The sequence below is a fragment of the Sapajus apella genome, unplaced genomic scaffold, assembly GCF_009761245.1.
Source record: "Sapajus apella isolate SASKATOON/1434 unplaced genomic scaffold, GSC_monkey_1.0 scaffold7, whole genome shotgun sequence".
In the NCBI taxonomy this organism is placed as follows: domain Eukaryota; kingdom Metazoa; phylum Chordata; class Mammalia; order Primates; family Cebidae; genus Sapajus; species Sapajus apella.
The window spans coordinates 419,916-442,178 of record NW_022436947.1 but is presented as its reverse complement, the minus strand read 5'-3'; the positions used below and the strand labels follow the sequence as shown (position 1 = coordinate 442,178).

The window sequence follows — 22,263 nt, the reverse complement described above, 5'->3', positions numbered from 1 at the left end:
TCTTTTCTGCAGCGGCCGCTTTCCCCCTCCCTCCTGTTTCTCCGCTTTCGCTCCTTTCCCTCCACCATTCCCCACCCACCCCTGCCCTTCCCAGGTGGGACACGTGAGCTGGCTTGCGGGGGGGAGGGGGGAATGGAGGCCCTAGGGATCCGCAGCTCCCGAGACGCTCCCCGCTGAGCATGTGTCACGTGCAGCGACAGCCCTGCGCCAGCCTCCCGGACAACACCTGCGGCTTGATGTGTCTCTTAAAGGGCCCTTTCCTCTTTCCCGCTGCAGCTGACCTGTCTTCAGCCTCCTTGCTCACCTTTGTTTCACCTTTTCTGAGTTCTTGCCCTCTCAGTGTTTGTCCCCCACAACCCCTTTCCTTACTGTATTGACTTTCACCATTACCTTCTCTTCCTTTTGCTCGTTTACGTGTCTGTTTTTATCTTCACCGTTTAGCCCCGGTCTCACCCCTTACCCCTGTTCCCATTAATCCAGCCTTTTCCCTCCTTTTCTTCTTCTCTATTTTTTTGAACCCCTATTCTTCAGAACCTGGCTTACTGGGGAACTAGAAAGAGATCCTAGAAATAACTCAATTTAGCACACACTTCACTGACATATTAAACAGAGCACAGCTAATGTATTTAAACCTTTCTTGATGACTCAGGTGGGCAGTGTTCAGGATGAGCTGCGGTGGGAGGAATTTCATGGATTGACTACACTTTGAGGTCAGCATGGTTGGGCTCTCAAATTGCAGAATCAGCAGCTTTATCATTTTGATTCACCAGGAGCAATCACACGTTGCAGAGTCACACAATAACATTCTTAAGAGAACAAAGACAAAATAGAGTGCCAGTGTACTGATTTATTAGGGGGATAAACTGTTAGTGATAAAGATGGGCTAGGCGCTCACCAATCCTGTTTCTACTGCCTCGGCACATAGGGAGACTATATCCCCCAGCCTTACTTGCAGTTAAGTGAAACAATGTGAGTGAGTTCTACCTAAGGGAATGTGGACAGAAGTGATATATGCCACTTGTAGATATAGCCAAAAAGTGTCCCCAGTGCTGGAAGTGAAGGACCCTGCAGTGGAGGAGAAACACAATGGAAGGATCCTGGATCCAGGAGTCACCACGTGGAAGAGAGCCACCAGGCGAGATGCCTGACTCACATTGGACTATCATGTGGACAAGAAATAAAATTGTATTGTGTTAAGACCCTGAGCTTTAGAGATTGTTTATAAGTTAGCATTAGTATATCTTTACAGGGGAAAAAATAACTTGTTTCCACTGTTCCAAATACCCATTTCCCATATCAAGGTACATAAGAAAGCTTGCTGTCAGAGGCTTGCTTGGTGAGCATGAAATAGAGCGAAGCCCTGAGAGTTAGTTTATTTAACTGCAATACAACTTAAGCAAGAGTTTTTGCTTTAGCTTAGGATACTGGAAATAGGTTGATGATGCAAGTTAGGTGTGAGGGGCATTAAAATGGTCATTTTTGAAACACAGGATATCATCTAACTACCTGTTCATCTTTCGATTTAGGAGGAAAGAGGAGCATGAGAACCTGGAAGAAATTGCACCTACTCAGAAGTGTGGAGTGAGGATGGAACTGCCCAGATTCAAAGGCATCATGAAGTGTCATGCCAAGATAGAAAAGACTTTGGGCTGGCCAAAAGAAAATTGGCCAAATTTATGGATGAGGTAAGTGTTAGTTAAGTTCCAGGCACACATATGGTTTACCATCTAGTCAACATCTCCATGTGGATGCCTAATCAGTGTTAACAGAAAAACTTTTGACAAATTAAATTTAACAGAGTTTATTTGAGCAAAGAATGATTCATGAGTTGGGCAGCACTCAGAACCAGAAGAGGTGCCCTGCAAAGTGGGCAGTGAGTACTTACAGACAGAAAATGGAAGTGGAGTACAGAAATAGCTTGATTGGTTACAGCTAGGTGTTTGCCTTATTTGGACATGGTCTGATCAGTTGGCTGCCCGTAATTAACCAAGGTTCAGCTGGTGAGATCCGGCTATTACAAAATATATACTTCTAAATTAGGTCTTCAGTTTGTTTACTTACTGAGTTAGCTTGCAATTTGCTACATAGTGAGTCAAAGTAGAGAAACAGCCTCAGGCAAATGGCCTCCTGCTTATTTAATTTAACACAGGCTTTCCAAATCTAGCAAGCCCAAAACTTCCTCCTGAAGCTCCTCCCATCGCAATAAACATTTATTCTATTTTTCCACTTTCTTAGGTCAGAAACCATAAAGCTTGCTTTAACTCATCTTTTTTTCTCATGTTCCACATTCAGTCCATTAGCAAATTCTGTGTGCCCTACCTGCAAAATATGTCCAGAAATCAGCTACCTCTTACCGTCAGGCTGTGCCACCCTGTGCCACCTAGTTCCAAGCTAAAAACTTCCTTATGGTACTGCAAAGGTTTTCTCATTGCCCTCCCTGCTTCCAGCCTTGCTTCCCCACTATCTATTTGCAGTCATAACATTTTTATTTTAAAATGGAAATCAGATTACATTAGTCAAACTCTCCGAATGATTGCCATCTTACCAACAAATGAAATCTGATTGTAGTCTGCATGATCGGGGCCCCTGCTTCATGAGAAGAGGAACTTAGTCTGTTTCGTTCTGTTTTGTTTACTGCTATGTTCCCAGTGAGAATGCTGCCTGACACACACTAGGTATATAGTAAACATTGCTTGGATGATGGACTTACAGGTAGACACTAAGAAGAAAAGAAAAAGGAAAGAAAAATATTTGAGGCCATGGTCACAAACATACACAGCATGTATTTAATGACCTTTGAGGGTGATAGCTCAAATGCTACAACATGGGAATGTCACCACCGTATAAGGAAGAACTTGGAACACACTCAATTTCCTAATTTTTATGAAATATGTGAAGCTTTCCCCAATGAAAATGAGGAAGAGAGTTAATTCCGCAAGCATCTTGGCTTCTTGACTTTTTTATAAAAAGTATTTTATTTTTTATTTTTATTTTTTGGAGACAGAGTCTTAGTGGCCCAAGCTGGAGTGCAGTGGCGTGATCTCCGCTCACTGCAACCTCTGCCTCCTGGGTTCAAGCAATTCTTGTGTCTAAGGCTACTGAGTAGCTGGGACTACAGGCGCAAACCACCACACCCAGCTACTTTTTTGTAATTTTAGTAGAGGCAGGGTTTCACCATGTTGGCCAGGCTGATCTCAAATTCCTGACCTCTGGTGATCTACCAGCCTTGGCCTCCCAAAGTGCTGGGATTATAGGCATGAGCCACCATGCCTGGCCTTATAAAAAGTATTTTAAATCCTCATTTATAAAATAATTCATAAATTATTTCAATTCAGAAAGTTCTATCTAAAAAGTAAAAGATATACACCACTATGTAACTTAATGTGCACATGTCAAGGGCATTGTATATTCAGATACTGTTATTTCTTTTGACAGATGCAACCTTGCAGGTGGATGATAATGAATAAGCATAACCAAAAATATGGAAAGTCACTCTCAATCCGTTCTATTGGATTTGAGAAGTCCCCCTGAGCTCATTTCCTCATTGTCTCTTCTTTTCCTTGGCACAACATCCTTGTGGGTAGTGATCTGGGTCTCCCCTCTGCTTTATGTCATCCTTCAGGTTCTAGCTTAAATGTCTCCTCTCAGAGAAACCATCCCTGCCACCATCTAAAGTAGGCAGCCTCTACCTGTTAATTCTCCTTCATAGAGTCCTCTCATTTTCCTTTGTGGCACTTAGCAGTGATCTGTAATCACATATTGATTTCTTGTTGTTTATTCAATGTTACCTGTCTTCCCAGAGTGTAAGCTCCTTGAGGTCAGGACCATGTCTGTTTTGTCACAATGGGATGGCTAGTGCTTGACTTAAGTAGACACTCCATAGTAGACACTGCATAGGTATTCAATGGATACAAGAGTGAAAGAGTGAATGAAGGAAGGTGGGCCTGGGCTAGGGAGCTGGGCGGCCAGGGTCAAGTTTAGGCCATCAGTCCTGCTCAGGACAAATGTCCTGACTACTGCTCTGAGCCCTCCTCCCAGTCCGGCTCTGTGCTTCCCATAGCTGTTGATCATCTCACTGACAGGCAGGCTCAGCCAAGAAAGTGGAAAGAGGAAAAGAAAAATGAGGCACAGGAGGGTAGAATGGAAAATCTAGGCTCTTTTAGCAGCCACTCTTCCTTATTTCTTGCTTGAGTATTGGCACCTTTAAAAGCCTTGGCTGTCCTCCCCAACCTCCCCGCTCAATCACAAACCACAGCACCTAGAAAAAAAGTAAAGGCAAAAATCAATGTGCTAAATCTCAGCTGGGCTCAGTAGCAACTCCCTGCAGCTTCCCTCTGCAAGCCGTGGAACTGAGCCCTCCAGCTCTCTCTCTGAACTTGACTCCAGAGGTGGGGAACTTGCATGCTAAACATATGCCCTCTCTCCTTCTGCAACCCATCCCCAGCCTGCTGAAAACCAAGGAGAAGGCCTCTGAGACTCTTCCCCCTTGCCCTCCATTCACAGCTCAGATTGTCCACTGATTTCATCTACCCTCTCCTGCTGTCCACTCTCTGCTCCTTTTCCTCTCAGCCCTCGCTCAGTCTCTGCCCCACTTGCCCAGCCAATGGCCTATAAAGTTTTCCATTCAGAATTTCCCTCTTTACCCTCTCTCTTAGGTGTGTAGAGAGTGAAAGGGAAAGAGGGTTGTTATCTGGGTGCAGAGGGTTGAGTTGGGAAGAGAATCATATTTTTATTATTAAAATATTAAAATGATACATTTTCATTTCTCCCACCCCCCCTTTTTTTGAGCCAGAGTCTTGCTTTGTTGCCCAGGCTGGAGTGCAGTGGCGTGATCTTGACTCACCACAACCTCTGCTTCTGGGGTTCAAACAATTCTCATGCCTGGGCCTCCCGAGTTGTTGGGATTACAGGTGTGCACTACCACTCCCAGCTAATTTTTTGTATTTTTAGTAGAGAGAGTTTTGCAATGTTGCCTAGGCTGGTCTTGAAATCCTGGCCTCAAGTGATCCACCTACCTTGGCCTCCCGAAGTGCTGCAATTACAGGTTTGAGCCACCGTACTTGGCCTGTTTCTGCCTTAACCCATATTCTTTTCAGCTCTTTCCCTCCAAGTTTGAGCCATTGTGTCTATTGTCCCAGGGAAGGAGAAGGTGAGAGCCATGGAGAACTAAGAGGTGACCAAGCACCTTTTGGTGTTAAATCTCACTTGCTTGACCACTTAATCAGGAGCTTTCTCTTGAGAGCTAGGCTTTGTGGAAAGAGAACAGGGATTTCTAAATTCTAGATCTTCTCCTTTAACCCACTGAGTGCCCTACCTGGCTGGATAGAGGGGTGAATTTTAGAAAAGGAAGGTCCGTGTCAGAGAGAAGTCCCATCTCGTTGAATGCTAGAATGAAGCATATGAGGAGTAAGAAGAGACAGAGCAGGGACAAGAGATCACATAGATTCTAATTCCTAGGGTCAGACACTCAGGGGTGTGTGTGTGTGTGTGTGTGTGTGTGTGTGTGTGTGTGTGGTGTGTGTGCATACATGCTCATAGGTGAAGAACAGGGGAGTGAGGTGGGGAATCTGCAAATTAAAGTGAAGGGTGTGCTTGTGTCACATGTACCTAGGCATACCTTAGAGGAAGCTCCCCATTCCCAACCAAAGTCCCACCTCTCCAGGGTGAAAAGAGGCAGTCATAAGGCATCTGCTGAGGAAGTGGTTGGATGAGGGAGCCTGGAGCAGTACTCCCAGCTCTCCATGGCTGGCTCAGGAAGAACAGAGGGCTCAGATGATCTTACCAGGCCCAGAGAGGATGCCGAGAGGGCTGGGAGCCCACAGAGGCTTGTGGTCAGGAAAAAGGGACTGTTAAGGGCGGAGACTTCGAGACCAGGGCTCATGGCCGGGCCCTGCCACACTTCTCAGTCCTTTCTGCTGATGATCCTTTATTCCTTTGTATTCTTTATTCTTCTTTGTATCTGAACTCTGGACTTCGTAACTCCCTGTCTTAGTGATATAATCCAGTGTCACAGCTTTAAACACTGCCCGTGCACTGCAAATCTCACCTGCACATCTCCAGTCCTAGCTCTTCCTTGAACACCAGATTGTTAAAACCAGCTCTTTCCTCACCATTTCTACTTACAAAATAAAAGTATCCACTGGGCATGGTGGAACACACCTGTAATCACAGCACTTTGGGAGGCAGAGGCAGGTTGATCACCTGAGGTCAGGAGTTTGAGACCAGCCTGACCAACATGGTGAAACCCTGTCTCTGCCAAAAACACAAAAATTAGCCAGGCATGGTAGTGCACACCTGTAGTCCCAGCTACTCAGGAGGCTGAGACAGGAGAATGGGTTGAACCTGGGAAGCAGAGGATATAGTGAGCTGAGATCACGCCACTGCACTCCAGCCTGGGTGACAGAGTGACACTCGAAAGGAAGGAAGGAGGGAAGAAGGAGGGAGGGAGAGAATGAAGAAGGGAGGGAGGGACCCACCCAAAACTGAGCTGGGTGGCTCAAGCACTTTGAGAGAGTGAGACTGGCAGATCCCCTGAAGTTAAGAGTTAGAGACCAGCCTGGCTAACATGGTGAAAGCCCATCTCTATTAAAAATACAGAAATTAGCCAGGCATGGTGGCACATGCCTGTAATTCCAGCTACTCAAGAGACTGGGGCAGGAGAATCACTTGAACCTGGGAGGCAGAGGTTGCAGTGAACCGAGATCGTGCCACTGAACTCCAGCCTGGGTGACAGAGGGGGACTCCGTCTTGGAAAAAAAAAGGTATTCAAAACTGAACTCCCTGACCTCTTCTCCCCCTGGAAAACCCCTCCTCTCAGTCTTCCCTTTTTCTACATGGAAACACCAGTCTTCTAGTTGTTCAACAAAATCCCACGGAGCATACGTGATCTCCTTTTCTCCCCTGCCGTTAGTAAAGATCCTTGCCTACTCCAGCCCCAGTGCTGCTGACCTGGCCTGTACCCTGTCATCTACCCCAGGATTTTGCAGTTGCCTCCTGACTCACCTTTCTTCTCTCACCCTTGCTCTCTACAGTCTATTCTCCACACAGCGGCTACAGTGAGACTTCCAACATGCACTTGACACAGAATCCTCCAATGTCTTCTCATCTCATTTAGAGTAAAAGAAAAACTCCTTCCCATGGTCCACCAGGCCCACCAGCCTGGCTTGCCTGATGCCTCTCCTGTTCACCTGCTCCCGTTCAGCCAGCTGGAACTCCATGCTCTTCCTCCAGCATCACACATGCTCTTGCCTGAGGGCTCTTGCACTTGATTATCTCCACATCTGGAAGACCCTTCCCGGGATTCAGACCTTCACTTTCTTCGGGACTTAGCTTCAAATGGCTTCTTACTAATGGGGACTTCCCTGAATAACGATGGTCTCACCGTGCATGCCCTATTTCCCTTAGCCTGCTTCTCCACCCCCCGTATTGCTCATCTCCCCAACATACTGCATATTTTTTGTCTATTTATTGTCCATAGCACATCCAGAAGAATGTAAGATCCGTGAGGCCAGAGAGTGAGGACATTGTTTTCTTCACTGCTGTGTATTCAGCACCCAGAATGCATCCAGTACACAGTAGGGGTTCAATCAACATTTTTGAGGAATGATTAAACAAACGTTCCAGGTCCCCCATCTCTGCTACCACCAAATCCTGAAGACTCTCCACCTTCCCATGCACCATCCTAGAAAGGAATCAGCAGTGGAGGAAATCTGAACAACTGAACTTGAAACCAGAAAGAGTCTGAGTGATCTAGAAGCAGGACTATCTCTGGCAAAGTAAGCTGTGAAACCATACACTGAGCAAATATCAATTTTATTTCTCTTAGTAGTTACCCAGTGGGATGGGGGCTGCTGATAAAGAGATCAGTTATGAGAAATTTAAAAGCTACATTTTCTTGGCACGTCTGAGTGAACTGTGGCAACAAGCATATTTCTACACATGCTCCTTGCATGAGTCTGAGGAGCACATGTGACCACCTGTCTTTGTGTCCAATGTGTCAGAGGATGCATGAGACCAAATCTCTCCTTTGAAAATGCTAGCTAGCAGAGGTGCTATGATACATGTTGTAGAGTTGGAGATATCCTTATGAAAGCAAGTGGTCGATTCGATTATACAATCACATAACCATAAAATCTTTTAACAAACTTATCCCAGTGTGAAAATATTAGGAAAAATGCATGCTCCCCCAAGCTGGGTTGTAGGAGGGACAGCTGAATGGACACAACAATGTCAGGTGTCTGTTACCTGACTGAGTGGGCCAGGCTTGGAGCTGACTGTCAGAACAGTGATGTCTAGATAGCCCCCTAGCAAACAAAATGAGATGTGACTTCTCAGAACTCACTTGTTTCCATCCTTTGGAATCATTTCTTAGAACAACCGCTCCAAGAAATGTGAGTAACCATCCTATGGTTTGAAAAGGATCAAGAAACGGCTGGTTGCTATACTTAAAAGGAAAGAAGGGTCCATCTGAACTCTTGCTGGCAAGGAATCCATGTCCTGATTTGCATATATGGAATGTGTAGGGATCTCAGCCAACAAGAGCTTTATTTCTCATTGTGAGAGGGGTGTCTACATGTGACTGTTCTGACATACTGTCACTGTCACCTGTCTTCTTCTACAGTGAAGGCACTGCTCTCTAACTGACAAATGTGGATTGCACACCAAGCCCGTTCCTGTCCTCTGTGGCAGGACACTGCCTTCAGGGAGTCACTGTTTTAAATCTGAGCTACTCTTATGCTTTCTCATGGATGTGTGAACTGCACAGGCTGAACTGCTCCCACAAATCCCTGCTAAGGGCAGCAGTATGAGGTGATTCCTGTAGTATTGATCTATGAGTGACTTAGAGATTACCCCAAACCTAGCCATTTAAAACAAAGTATCAATTACCTCACAGTTGCTATGGGTTAGGAATCTGACTTGGTTTAGCTGGTGCTTCTGGCTCAAGGTCTCTGGCCAGGGCTGCAGTCTCATCTGAAGGCTCAAAGGGAGAAGAGCTGCTTCACAGTCCACTCAAGTGGCTGTTAGGAGGCCTCCAAAGATCTGCTTCCAAACTCATTCATGTGGACTGCCTCCATGACATGACGGCTGAAACCCCAGAAAGAGTAATCAGATAGAGAGCAAGAGGTCAGGCATGGTGGCTCATGCCTGTAACCCCAGCACTTTGGAAGGCTGAGGCAGTCAGATCACTTGAGGCCAGGAATCCAAAACCACCCTGGCCAACATGGCAAAACCCTGCCTCTACTAAATATATATATATATATATATATATATGTAATATATATATAATTATATATATTTATAAATATATTAAAATATATAATATATATTATATATATATATATATATATATATAATTTAAAATATATATGTGTAATCATCTGGGTGTGGTGGTACAGACCTGTAGTCCCAGTTGCTTGGGAGGCTGAGGCACAAGAATCACTTGAACCCAGGAGGTGGAGGTTGCAGTAAGCTGAGATCACACCACTCAATCCATCCAGGCTGGGTGACAGAATGAGACTCTGTCTCGAAAAAAAAAAAAAAAAAGAAAGCCAGGCATGGGGGCTCACGCCTGTAATCCCAGCACTTTGGGAGGCCAAGGTGGGCAGATCACCTGAGGTCGGGAGTTCAAGACCAGCCTGACCAACATGGAGAAACCCCATCTGTACTAAAAATAGAAAATTAGTTGGGCTTGTCGGCACATGCCTGTAATCCCAGCTACTTGGGAGGTTGAGGCAGGAGAATCACTTGAACCCAGGTGGTGGAGGTTGCAGTGAGCTGAGATTATGCCATTGTACTCCAGTCTGGGCAACAGGAGCAAAATTCAGTCTCCAAAAAAAAAGAGAGCAAGAGAAAGTAATCAAGTTGCAAGCCAGAGTCATTCATAACCTAACCTTGGAAGTGACATACCATCACTGAAGCAAGTCAAAAAGTCCCATCCACACTCAAGGGAAGGGATTGTATAAGGGTGTGAATACAAGGAGGTAGGGTCCACTGGGGCCATTGTAGAGGCTGCATACCACATTTCCTTAATCCCAAATTTCCTCACTGCTACCATATGGATGCTGCTTCCTGAGCCACAGCTGATTGGACCAGGAGCAGGTTCCTGACTCAGGCACATCCAACCCACAAGCTGACGAGATGTGTCTTGGTGAGAGCTAAGCCCAGTAGAGGTGATGATTATAAAGTCCAACCAATTACCTTCTCTTTCTGTGTTCAATTTGATCTGAAGATGCAGCAGATGGGAACAGTGTCACTGAACCCTATCAATGGCAGAGCACAAGAACATGAATTTCTGCTGCTGGGGAGGCAGTGAAATGAATCCTGACCCACTGTTGGTGCTAGACTTCAAGAGGGTAAGCTGTGCTACCTTTTTACCCTTCGAAACCTGCTTGTTCTGCCTTTCACAATTTCCCAGAAGTTATTATTGCCTGGCTAAGAAATTCATGTTTTACTTATTTTCCCATAAAGAAAGCATCTCTTACCACTCATGCCCTAAGGAACACTGTGCCCTGCCATCAGAAGAGTCTAAGACCATGTGGAGCCATCAGGTGGTCTACCACAAACATGCCCAGGTCAATGAATGCATGGGTGCCCACAGCAAGAAAAGATCTGTCAATCAACAGGTGTTTTTGAAAATAGCCACCATTTATGGAGGGTACTTATCTCAGTGCTTTACCTGAATTATTTTATTTAATGCTCACAATTACCCTACACCCTCTGTCCTATTATCTCTGTTTTACCAATAAAAACAGAGCCTTGCCCAAGCTCAAAGAGCTGATAAGGAGCAGAGTCAAGATATGGGTCTAAGTCTTTCTAATTCTAGAGCCTATTATATTAGGCCACCTTTCCAGAAACTTCCAGTTCCAGGTGTGTCTCCATCATCAGGTGTGACCTTAGATATGTGTGTAGTTAATAAGTTAACATTGCCTAAAGAGAGGCCTGGACTTTGTGCTCAGGTCTTGAGAGGTGATGTCTAAGCCCTTGCAATGTCATGCCTGATAAAAGTTTTCCTGGGGGCTTTGGGCCACACCAGAAAGTCTAACATTGTGATGTATGTTGGGGTCTTTGAGTCATGTGGTATCAGCTTAACTTCTAGAGGGGCTGGGGGCTTAGGCCAGCCACGTGGGCAGTGACCATGTTTCTGCGATGGAGCCCAATACAGGCTCTGGAGACTTCCTTGGTTGGCAATACTCCATGTGTATTGTCAAACAACATTACTGAGAAAGTAATGCTGGGTACATCTCCCTGGGAGAAGATAACTGGAAGCTCTGTGTTTGGAACTTTCCTGGATTCTGTCCCATGCATTTCTTCCCTTAGCTGTTTCTATTCTGTTTTCTTTTGCTGTAATACACTATAACTCTGAGTAGAATAGCTTTCAGTGATGCTGTGAGTCCTTCTAGTAATATCAAACCCAAAAGTAGTTTGGGAAATCCCTGAACTTGCAATTAGTGGCAGAGTCAGGGCAATTTTGTGATCTGTTCTCTGGCTTTGTAATGTGTCTCTCAGGCTTTCAGCCTGAGTTTCCTCATCCATGACACTGGACAAGATGACAATAATTGCTTTACTTACGTGGAGCTGGAGGCAGTGTGGATAACAAGCTCTGGAGTTGTGCAGTGCACATCCTGAGAAACCCTATGTGGCAGCCCTGGCTATCTTGTAAGTAGTTGTAAGGACTGAATCTTTTTGACATTTATTGAGCACCCACTCTGGAGATCCATAGATAAGTAAGACACGACTCTTGTCCTCAAGGGCTTATCTTACAGGGATGAGACCAATAGGAAAGAAACATTTGATAAGAAACAGTGTCACAACCATGTTATTTTTTAAAAATCTTACTGAAGCCTTACAAAGATACAAAAAGTACGCACATTTGCTTGTATGGCTCAATGAATGCTCATGAAGTGAACGCATCCATGTAACCACCCAGGTCAAGAAGCAGAACATGACCCAGAAGCATCCTAAAGCCCTAGTTCTCTTCCTAATCACCTTTCTTCTTCCTCGCCACATGAAGCCACTACCTTAACTTCTAGCAGCGGGCTTGCATGTTTTTCAACTTTATATAAGTGGAGTACTACCATATGTATTCTTTTTGTGTCTGGCTTCTTGCTTAATGTTATGTTTGTGAGATCCATTCAAGCTGGAGCTGGAAGCTGTGACTCATTTATTTCACTGCTGTAAAGAATTCTGTTTTATGAACATACACCACAATATACAATATATAAAAATCTCTTCTAGCCCTGATTGTACATTTAGGCTTTTTCTACCTTTTGGCCAACAAAAATTATACAGCACTGAGCAACCTTAGAGGTGTCTTTTGAAGCACATGTGTATGCATTTCTGTTGGCTACCATGGTAGGCAAAGTAATGATCCCTCAACGATGTCTGTGTCCTAATCCCTAGAACCTGTGAATATGCTACATTTCATGGCAGACGGAATGGAGGTAGAAAATGGAAGTAAATTTGTTAATAGCTGACATTAGAGTAGGAAAATTACTCTGGATTATCCAGGCAGGTACAGGGAAGCGCAAAGATCCTTAAATGTAGAAGAGGGAGACAGAAGAGGAGGTCACAGTGACATAACGTGAGAACTCCCCTCTTGCTAGCTTTGGGACCATCAGACAGCGACTGTGAGTGGGCCTCTAGGAGCTGAAATGGTTAAGGAAATGGATTCGTTCATAGAGTTTCCAGAAGGAACACACCTTTCCTGACACCTAGATTTTAAGTCAGGAAATCCACTTCCCACTTCTGAGCTGCAGAACTATAGGATAATAAACTGGTATTCTTTTAAGCCACTAAGTTTGTGGCAATCTGTTATGGCAGTGATAGAAAATTAATGCAACTATATTCTGACAAGTAGAATAACTGAGTGTGTACATGTTCATCTCTTATACAGATTGTCAAGCAATTTTTGATTGTGGTTGTACCAATTATATTCCTACCTGGAATCTACGAGTGTTCTCATTGCTCCACAACCTCATCAATGCTTGATGGCATCAGTCTTTTTAATTATAGCCATTCTGTTATGATACCTCATTTCTATTTCTGTATGTGTTCCTCTAATTACGAAGGCCGTGGAATAACTTTTCATGTGATTATTGGACATTTGGGTCTTCTCCTTCATGAAGGGCTGATCAGATCTCTCGCCATGTGTGATATTGGGATAGAGTAAGATATATTTGGCCTTCATCCCCAGTTCCTGCCCCAGAGCTCCTGAAATTCAAATTTCCTTTTGATAAAATGATTAATTAACTGATCTTCTCTGATATCTTTTTGAAGGGAGCATCTTTTATTCTAATATTTGGTCTTTGGCCCCAGTTCCTGACACAGCGCTCCTGAATTCCTTGAAATGTTCTAGGTGATAGGAGTGTCTTTTGTCAAATGACATGACTCTTGGTGGACCCCTGGGTGGGAGCTGGTCACCAGAAGTGTGTGATACTGCCATGGCTAGAAGCTTGGAACTTTCAGCCCTACGCCCTATCCTCTAAAAAGGGAAAAGGACCTGGAGATTGAGTTAATAATTGATTATTGCCTCTGTGATGACACCTCCATAAAAATCACTGACATATGGAGTTCAAAGAGCTTCTGGGTTGCTGAATATATCAGCATGCTGGGAAGGTGGTGTACCCCAACTCTAAGGGGACATCCACTGCACTCAGGACCCTTCCCCACCTCACCCTATGTACCTCTTCTTCTGCTCCTCTGTCTCCCTTATTATATGGTAAACCAACAAACCTCGGTGTTTCCCTGAGTTCTGTGAGCTGTTTTAGCAAATTGTCAACCCTGAGGGGAGTTGTGGGAACCTCCGATTTGTAGCCAGGTCAGACAGAAGTGTGGATAACCTGGGGACCCACCACTTGTGATTGGCGTCTGAGTGGAGGGCAGTCTCATGGGCTGAGCCCTTAACATGAGGGGTCTGCACTAACTCCCAGTAGGCAGTATCAGAATTGCTTGGCATGGGAAGCAAAACACCACACATCTGGTGTCAGAAGTGTTGAATATGGAAGGAAAGACAGTTTTTTCTTAGTCCCGTGCTGTACCTGTTTCCCGTTGTGATAAAAGAGGAATAGAATTTAAAACATGGCTCTCTAGTTATTCATAAAGCCACTCTGCATCCTCAAGTAACAAAATTAGGATTTTCTTTAATATTTTATGAGATTTTTTTTTCTTTTCTTACTTGTCTTTAAAATAGTATTGCAAACAGAAGCAGATTCTAGTCTGGCTATCACAGTATGCCTATTTTAGAGGGCTACAACATAAACCCACACACACACACACACACACACACACACACACACACACACACACACACACAGTTGCAAACATATATGGGTTAGTAGAAAGAAACATGAAACAACTATTAAAGCCACTAATAAATACGTTTAAAACAGTAGTCATAAACACTAACAGACCATTAGGATATTATTTATAGATTAATAATCTCTGCATGAGACTATTTCATTCAGAGGCTCTGGGATGGGAATATTAGGGCTGGCCTGGGTATTGAATGATGAGACTGATATATGATTTTCTTCAGCTGATATAACTTCTAAAATAAATCATTCATACAGTTGGTGACTCATACAATCCATTTCAGTATGCTTGGCTACTTGTTAGGAGATTTTTATTTAATTTAAGCATTTTCAGTATTGTGGATTTTTATTGCACATTGTTTAGTTTTAAGTCTTGGGCAATTGCTATAATAAGGTTACTAGTCAGAGACTGCAGATAAAGAACAGCAATTCAACAATTAAAAGGCAACCAAGAATGCAATCTGTCGAGTAGCAAAAAAAAATTAGACCTGAAACTGCATGAAGATGGGCTAAAGGCCAAAACTATTAATGCAAAATGTGATTATTTCCAGTGGTAAACCAATATGTGTTGGGCTCCTGTGTTACATGGGGGTTTTGTCAGAGAATCAGAGCACCAGTATCTCCTCCCAGAATTCCCTTTTTAATACTTTCAGGATTTATTATACCAGGCAATCCTGTCCTCTTCCTCTGTGCTTCCTCCCTTTACAATTCCTTTTTTTTTTTTTTTTTTTTTTTAGGAAGAGTCTTTCTCTGTCACCCAGGATAGAGTGCAGTGACACGATCTTGGCTCACTGCAACCTTCGCCTCCCAAGTTCAAGCGATTCTCCTGCCTCAGCCTCCTGAGTAGCTGGGATTACAGGTAGGCGCCAACACGCCCAGCTAATTTTTTTTGTATTTTTAGTAGACACAGGGTTTCACTGTGTTAGCCAGGCTGGTCTCAAACTTCTGACCTTGTGATACATCTACCTTGCCTCCCAAAGTGCTGGGATTAAAGGTGTGAGCCACCCCGACCGGCCTACAATTCCTCTTTCTATGTGTCTTTCCATGCTCAGAAAAAGTAAGTCTTTTGAGGACAAGGACCTAGTCTTTTTCGTCTTTGTGTATCTTTCTAAATATCTTTGGAAATTGCCTGTTCACCTCTGCTTCCCTCACCCTAGTTCAACCCACATTTCTCACATTGCCTCCTATGGACCCTCTGTCATTCCATAGCCATCCTTACTCCTCACCATCCCACTGCAACCCACCTTAGAAAGTCCCCACCCAGCAGCCAGACTGATCTTACACAAATTTGGTGGAATCATTCCTGTACTTAAAATGGCCTCCCATTACTCCAAACTGTTCCACGTCTCCTGAGGCCTTGCCTGGTCTGCTTCCAGCCTGCCCCATCGGCCTCTTCTAGCGTCTTTCTCCTTCTTGCTTTGAGTTCTACCTTTCAGATCCTAGAACATCCTGTGCTCCTTTCCACCTCAGGGCCCTTGCACACACTGCTCCTCCGAGTCTGGAAGGCTTTCTACCTGATACCAGTCCTTTGGGTCTCACCTTAAGCATCTCTTCCCTAGACCAGCCCTTCAATAATCCCATCCTCAGTCATGTGGTGTTAATATTTGTTCTCAGAGCAAACAACCCTTATTTGTCCTTTCCAGGACTTACCACAATTGTGAAATTTTAACTGTATAATTCATTCAGTCCTTCAATTTTCTTGACCATTTAATATGTGCCCAACATCAAATATATACTGGTGAACAAGTCAGACAGGGTCCCTGTCCCCAAAGGGCTTATAGTCTGGGCAGGATGGGGCATGGAGATGAGGGGACTGATACCAAACATGAAACTTATGCATGAGAATGTATATTGCAAATTATAGTAAGTGCTTAAAGGAAAGAACAGAGTTCCATGAGAGACAAGTGGAGGAGCTCCTGCTGTAGACTAGGGAGTTAGGAAAGGCGTCTCCAAGGAGATGAGTTCTAAGTTAAAACCCGAGACAGAGAAGGAGCCAGCCATGGAAACGCGTTCACACACACTGTTCCCTCTGCCGGGACAGGGAATTCAGTGGGAAAGAGTTTGGCATGTTTGAAAAGAAAGAACGAAGCCAGGATGGTTGGAATGCAGTGAGAGAGAGAGTAACCCAGGACAAAGTGGGAAAGTAGGCAGGGGCTAGATTGCACAGGGGCTTGTGGCTGTGGTAAGGATTGTAAGGGCATTGGGAAGATGTTTTGAGGATTTTAAGCAGGGTAGCTATGATTGAACTCTCTTAAGTGAGAACAGACTGTTGGAAGCAAATGTGAGGGCAGGGATGGCAACTGGGCTCTTTCCAAAAACTTCCAGGAGAGAAGTGTAATCCCTTGGACTAGCATGGTGGTGATGGAAATGGGATAAACTAGTTAGGGAGGAAAACCCAGAATTTAGTTTTGAACATGTTTGTTTGAGATGTGTGTGAGACATCCAAGTAGACGTGTTCAGCAGCCAGTTATACAAGCCGGAGTGAAAGATGAGGTGTTGGCTAGAAATGTAGTAGAATCTCATCTAACGTCAGGGTTAATTTGTAAAGTCAATATGTAAGGTCAAAGCATAAACAATTAAAAATCATCCTTCAGCCGGGCACAGTGGCTCATGCCTATAATTCCAGCACTTTGGGAGGCCGAGGCAGGTGGATCATGAGGTCAAGAGATCGAGATCATCCTGGTCAACATGGTGAAACCCCGTCTCTACTAAAAAATACAAAAATTAGCTGGGCATGGTGGCACATGCCTGTAGTCCCAGCTACTCGGGAGGCTGAGGCAGGATAATTCCTTGAACCCAGGAGATGGAGGTTGCGGTGAGCTGAGATCGCGCCATTGCACTCCAGCCTGGGTAACAAGAGCAAAACTCCATCTCAAAAAAAAAAAAAATCCTTCAAAAGCCCTTAGAGCTGTGAACCTGAGTCTTTGGAAGCTCAAAGGCTAGGAGTTAATTTGTTTTTCTCCCTGATGTGTGGCCACAACTCCTACCATCTCCCCTCCTCTCCAATATCTTCTCCAGTTTAAGCGAAGTCCCAGTCTGGTTTGGGCCAGGCGTGGAGGCTCACGCCTGTAATCTCGCACTTTGGGAGGCCAAGGCGGGCAGGTCACCCGAGGTCAGGAGTTTGAGACCAGCCTAACCAACATGAAGAAATTCCATCTCTACTAAAAATACAAAAATTAGGTAGGTGTGGTGGTGCATGCCTGTAATTCCAGCTACTCAGGAGGATCCCTTGAAACCCCGAGGCAGAGGTAGCGGTAAGCAGAGATCTCGCCATTACACTCCAGCCTGGGCAACAAGAGCAAAACTCCATCTTAAAAAAAAAAGAAAAAGAAAAAACCCAAAACCAAAAAAATAAAGTCTGGTTTGTAGAAATGGAACTATGGAAAAAGTAGTTTTTTTTTTTTTTTTTTTTTGTCCATTTTCTCTTTTTATAGCACTTTTGTTTCCATCAAGTGAGTAGAGTTGAATCACTGTTCATCTAATGCAGCTCTACTGTATTACTTGGGAATTCGCAGCAAGCAGATGGTTTTTTAAATAATGTAGATGGATAATTTCACTTAGGGCAAGAGATGAGAGCTGTTCTAGTTTCCTAGGGCCATCGTAACAAAGTACAAAATCTGGGGTCTTAAAAGAACCAAATTTTATTCTCTCTCCATTCTGGAGGCTGGAAGTCAGGAATCAAGGTGTCTGCAAGGCCGGGCTCCCTCTGAAACCTGCGCAGGAGAATCCCCGGCCCCATCAAGCATCTGGTGTTTGCTGGCAGCGCTTGGCATTTCTCGGCTGGTCAATGTTTCACTCCCATTTCTGCCTCCATAGTCACCAGGCATCCTCCCCTCATGTGTCTGTATTTCCGCACAGTATTCTCTTGCCCATGTGTCTTTCTCCCCACCTCCTAAAAAGACACCAGTCAGATCAGATTAAGAGCTCACCCTTGCCAGTTGCAGTGCTCACAAGTGTAATCCCAGCACTTCGGGAGGCTGAGGCCGGCAGATCACGAGGTCAGGAATTCAAGACCAGCCTGGCCAACATGGTGAAACTCCGTCTCTACTAAAAATAGAAAAAATTAGCTGGGCGTGGTGGCGGGCACCTGTAATCCCATCTACTCGGGAGGCTCAGACAGGATAATCGCTTGAACCGGGAGGCGGAGGTTGCAGTGAGCTGAGACTGCGCCACTGCACTCCAGTCTGGGCAACAGAGCGAGACTCACTCTCAGAAAAAAAAAAAGGAGCTCACCCTTCTCCCCATATGACCTCATCTTAAATAATTATAGCTGCAGAGACCCTATTTCCAAATAAATAAGGCACTGGGGGATTAGGACTTCAAGGTGTCTTTTAGGGGAACACAACTCTGCATAACAAGGGTGCAGGGCCCTCTCTCAGCAGTAGCAGTGGTGGAAGTCTGGTGGGCTGGGCAATGTCAAAAAAATAGCAACTCATCTGAGCGGTCATTTTCAACTGGGCTGTGCTCCCCATTAGAATGTCTGTCTTTCCCCTCAGAATGTAATAGACTCCATGGAGACAGAGGCTCTATCTCTCCTGTTCCCCACTCTTCCTCAAAACTGTGGGTAACGTGAAAATAAGTTACCTTTGATAGGACGGGAGCAGTGGCTCATGCCTATAATCCTAGCACTTTGGGAGGCCAAGGCAGGCAGATCACTTGAGGTCAGGAGTTCAAGACCAGCCCGGCCAACGTGGTGAAACCCCGTCTCTAAAAAAAATACAAAAAATTATCCAGGCATTGTGGTGGGTGCCTGTAATCCCAGCTACCCAGGAGGCTGAGGCAGGAGACTCACTTGAACCTGGGAGGTGGAGGTTGCAGTGAGCCAAGATCATGTCGCTGAACTCCAGCCTGGGCAACAGAACAAGATTCCATCTCAAAAAAAAAAAAAAGTTACCTTTGCTATACTTTCTAAACCACAGTCTATTTCTCATAGAAAAAGCTCAGCTTTCCAGAGACATTTCCAGTAATCTCTTCACTTTCTAGATTCATCTTCCCCTTTCAGACCACATCTCTGCTTACTCAGGTTTCATCCACCTTCCTGAGTCTGGCCAGAACATACTGCAATAGGGGCAGCTACCGCATGGAATCACAGTCAGACGACCCTCCCATTGCATCTGGTTTGCCCTGGTCATTATATGGGTATTCCCAGTCTACTTCGGTCCTTTCCAAAATGTGTCTTTCCAGACTCCACACTCCTTGGTGTAGTTTTCATGAACTGCTCCCCAACCTCAGGGTGCAAACATGATCACAGTCTCTTTTATTTTTCTATTCGATTGCACAAGCAGTCAAACGACGAATTCACTGAAAGCAGGTGCCTCTCATGGGAACTTTCATTCTCCTCCTCCACCATGTTGAAGAGACTATAATTTGCAATATATATTCATGTATTACTTTCATATTTAGTATCAGCCCCCCATCCCCCATGCCCTCCTATCCCCCATGCCCCATTCTGCCCAGACTATAAGCTCTTTGGGGAAAGGGACCCCATCTGTCTTGTTCATCAGTATATATTTGGTGTTGGGCACATATTAAGTGCTCAAGGAAGTTGAAAGAATGAATTAATTACACAGTTAAAATTTCTGGAGGCTTATACAGCCTCCAGAGGAGTCAGGATTGTCTCCATAACCCCCCAAAAGAGAAAAATAGGGTCTCCAGGCTTCTACGGTTATTGATTCTTATTATCCCAAGGTGTCACTGTTGAAGACTTGCTTTTTGCCGTCTCAGAGCTGACAATGATTTGCCCTGGGATGACGCCTTTTAGAAAGCCCAGATCCCATCACAAGCCACTGTGGTTCTTAGGAGAACAATCACACATTCTCAGTATGAGGTTCTATAAAAGTGCCCCAAGCCTCTTCTAGCTGATCTCTCTGCTTTTATTCTTGCTGTAATGGATTATTCTGAAAGTGTAGAGAAAGCTAAAATCCCAAAAGATACTGGAGGCAAGAATGGATAGTAGTGTAGGGAGAAGAAAGTACATGGAAGATGCTGTTTTCTGCATGAGATCCTTGCATTAAATCACGTCAGCCTTAGTGTGAAGTCTTGAGTTATACTTTATGTTGTATGCCTCTACGAAATTGAGCCCACCTGAAACCCTAGGAAAGAAACAGTAGTCACCGGAGGGAGTAGAGGACTGACACCATTTCCCCTGCTTGCAGGCGTTTAGAATATAGAGAAAAGAGCTCTGAACCTGGAACCAGAACCAGAAGACCTGTGTTCAAGTCATCGCCTTGCTGCCATTAGCTGTGTGGCCTCCAGAAGTCACTCGATTCCTTTGACCTCAATGACCAGTCTGTCAACTCAGGACAGTTCTAGTCTTCTCCATCTTACAGTGTTCTTGTGAGAATCAAATGGAGTAATTTGAAAACCGTAAAGCACCATGGAAATACAAGGCCTTTCCCCGCAGGCTTTTCTAAAAATTAATAGACTTCTCTGGTTTACAGAAAAATTAAGCAGAAAGTAGGGTCCGTATATACTCTCTACCCTCTTCCCCTGTATCCCCTATTATTAACTCCTTGCATCAATTTGTTACAATTGTAGACCCAATGTTGTTATATCCTTATTAACTAACATCCATAGTCTACATTGGGGTGTTTGTTTGTTTGTTTTGAGGGGGAGTTTCACTCTTGTTGCCCAGGCTGAAGTGCAATGGCACGATCTCGGCTCACCACAACCTCCCCCTCCCGGGTTCAAGTGATTCTCCCACCTCAGCCTCCCAAGTAGCTGGGATTACAGGCATGCACCACCATGCCCAGCTAATTACATATTTTTAGTAGAGATGGGGTTTCTCCATGTTGGTCAGGCTGGTCTCGAACTCCCGACCTCAGGTGATCCACCTACCTCACCCTCTGAAAGTGTTGGGGTTACAGGCGTGAGCCACTGCTCCTGGCCAGCATTAGGGTTTATTTTTGTGCTGTACATTCTGTGTGTTTTGGCAAATGTATGACACATATCCACCATGACGGTATTACACAGAATAGTTTCACTGCCCTATGAATTCCCTGTGTTCCGCCTATTTATATCCTCCTCCCTCCCCCTGAACCCCTGGCAACCTCTGATTGTTTTACTCTCTGCATAGCCTTGTCATTCCCTGATGTCATGTAGTTGGAATCATACTATACGCATGTAGCCTTTTCAGATTGGCTTCCTTCACTTGGCAATATGCATTTCAGTTTCTTCCATGTCTTTTCTTTTCTGCATTTTTTTTTTTTTTAGATAGAGTCTTGCCCTGTCACACAGGCTGCAATCTCAGCTTCCTGGGTTCGAGTGATTCTTCTGCCTCAGCCTCCCAAGTAGCTGGGATTACAGGTGCACACCACCACACCCAGCTAATTTTGCATTTTTAGTAGAAATGAGGGTTTCACCATATTGGCCAGGCTTGTCTCGAACTCCTGACCTCAAGTGATCTGCCCATCTCAGCCTCCCAAAGAGCTGGGATTACAGGCGTGAGCCACCACATCCGGCCACCTCCATGCCTTTTAATTGATAGCTTGATAGCTCATTTCTGTTCATTGCTGAGTAATATTCCAATTTATAAGTGTATTCCCAACAGCCTTTTTACTTAAAAAAAAATTACCAAAGACTACATTGCCTTAGAGTTCAATTAAAATAAGTATCAAGTGCTATGTGAGAGAGAAAAGGTGGAGAATGGAAGATGGATATGGGAGGATGAACGGAGGCCATAGGCCCTTGTGTAGATGGTGTGTTCTGGTGGAGGGAGGGGTTCTGGGCTGGTTGTAAATATAAGAACCACAATATATCCACTCTATCCCCTCCTTGAAATACAGCTCAGCTGCCAGCAGCCTGATCCCCTAAGTGCAGGGTCTGAGCAGTCACCCTAATGCGTGGTACCTGGGTTCAGTACTGATGGCAGATCAAGAAAGAAATGCTAGTGTTATGCGTGTCTCAAACCACGGCACTCCTAGCTGCATGCCTGATCTATAAGAGCATGCAATAG

General features: G+C 44.7%; 1 long non-coding RNA gene across 1 annotated transcript; it reads left to right on the top strand.

Annotated features, from left to right (window-relative positions):
• The first annotated feature begins 9,397 nt into the window (after positions 1 to 9,397).
• LOC116549913 lies at positions 9,398 to 17,637 on the top strand. The gene is made up of 2 exons (XR_004268149.1): positions 9,398 to 9,452; positions 17,552 to 17,637. It is a non-coding gene; the product is annotated as an uncharacterized LOC116549913 (long non-coding RNA).
• Positions 17,638 to 22,263: the final 4,626 nt, after the last annotated feature.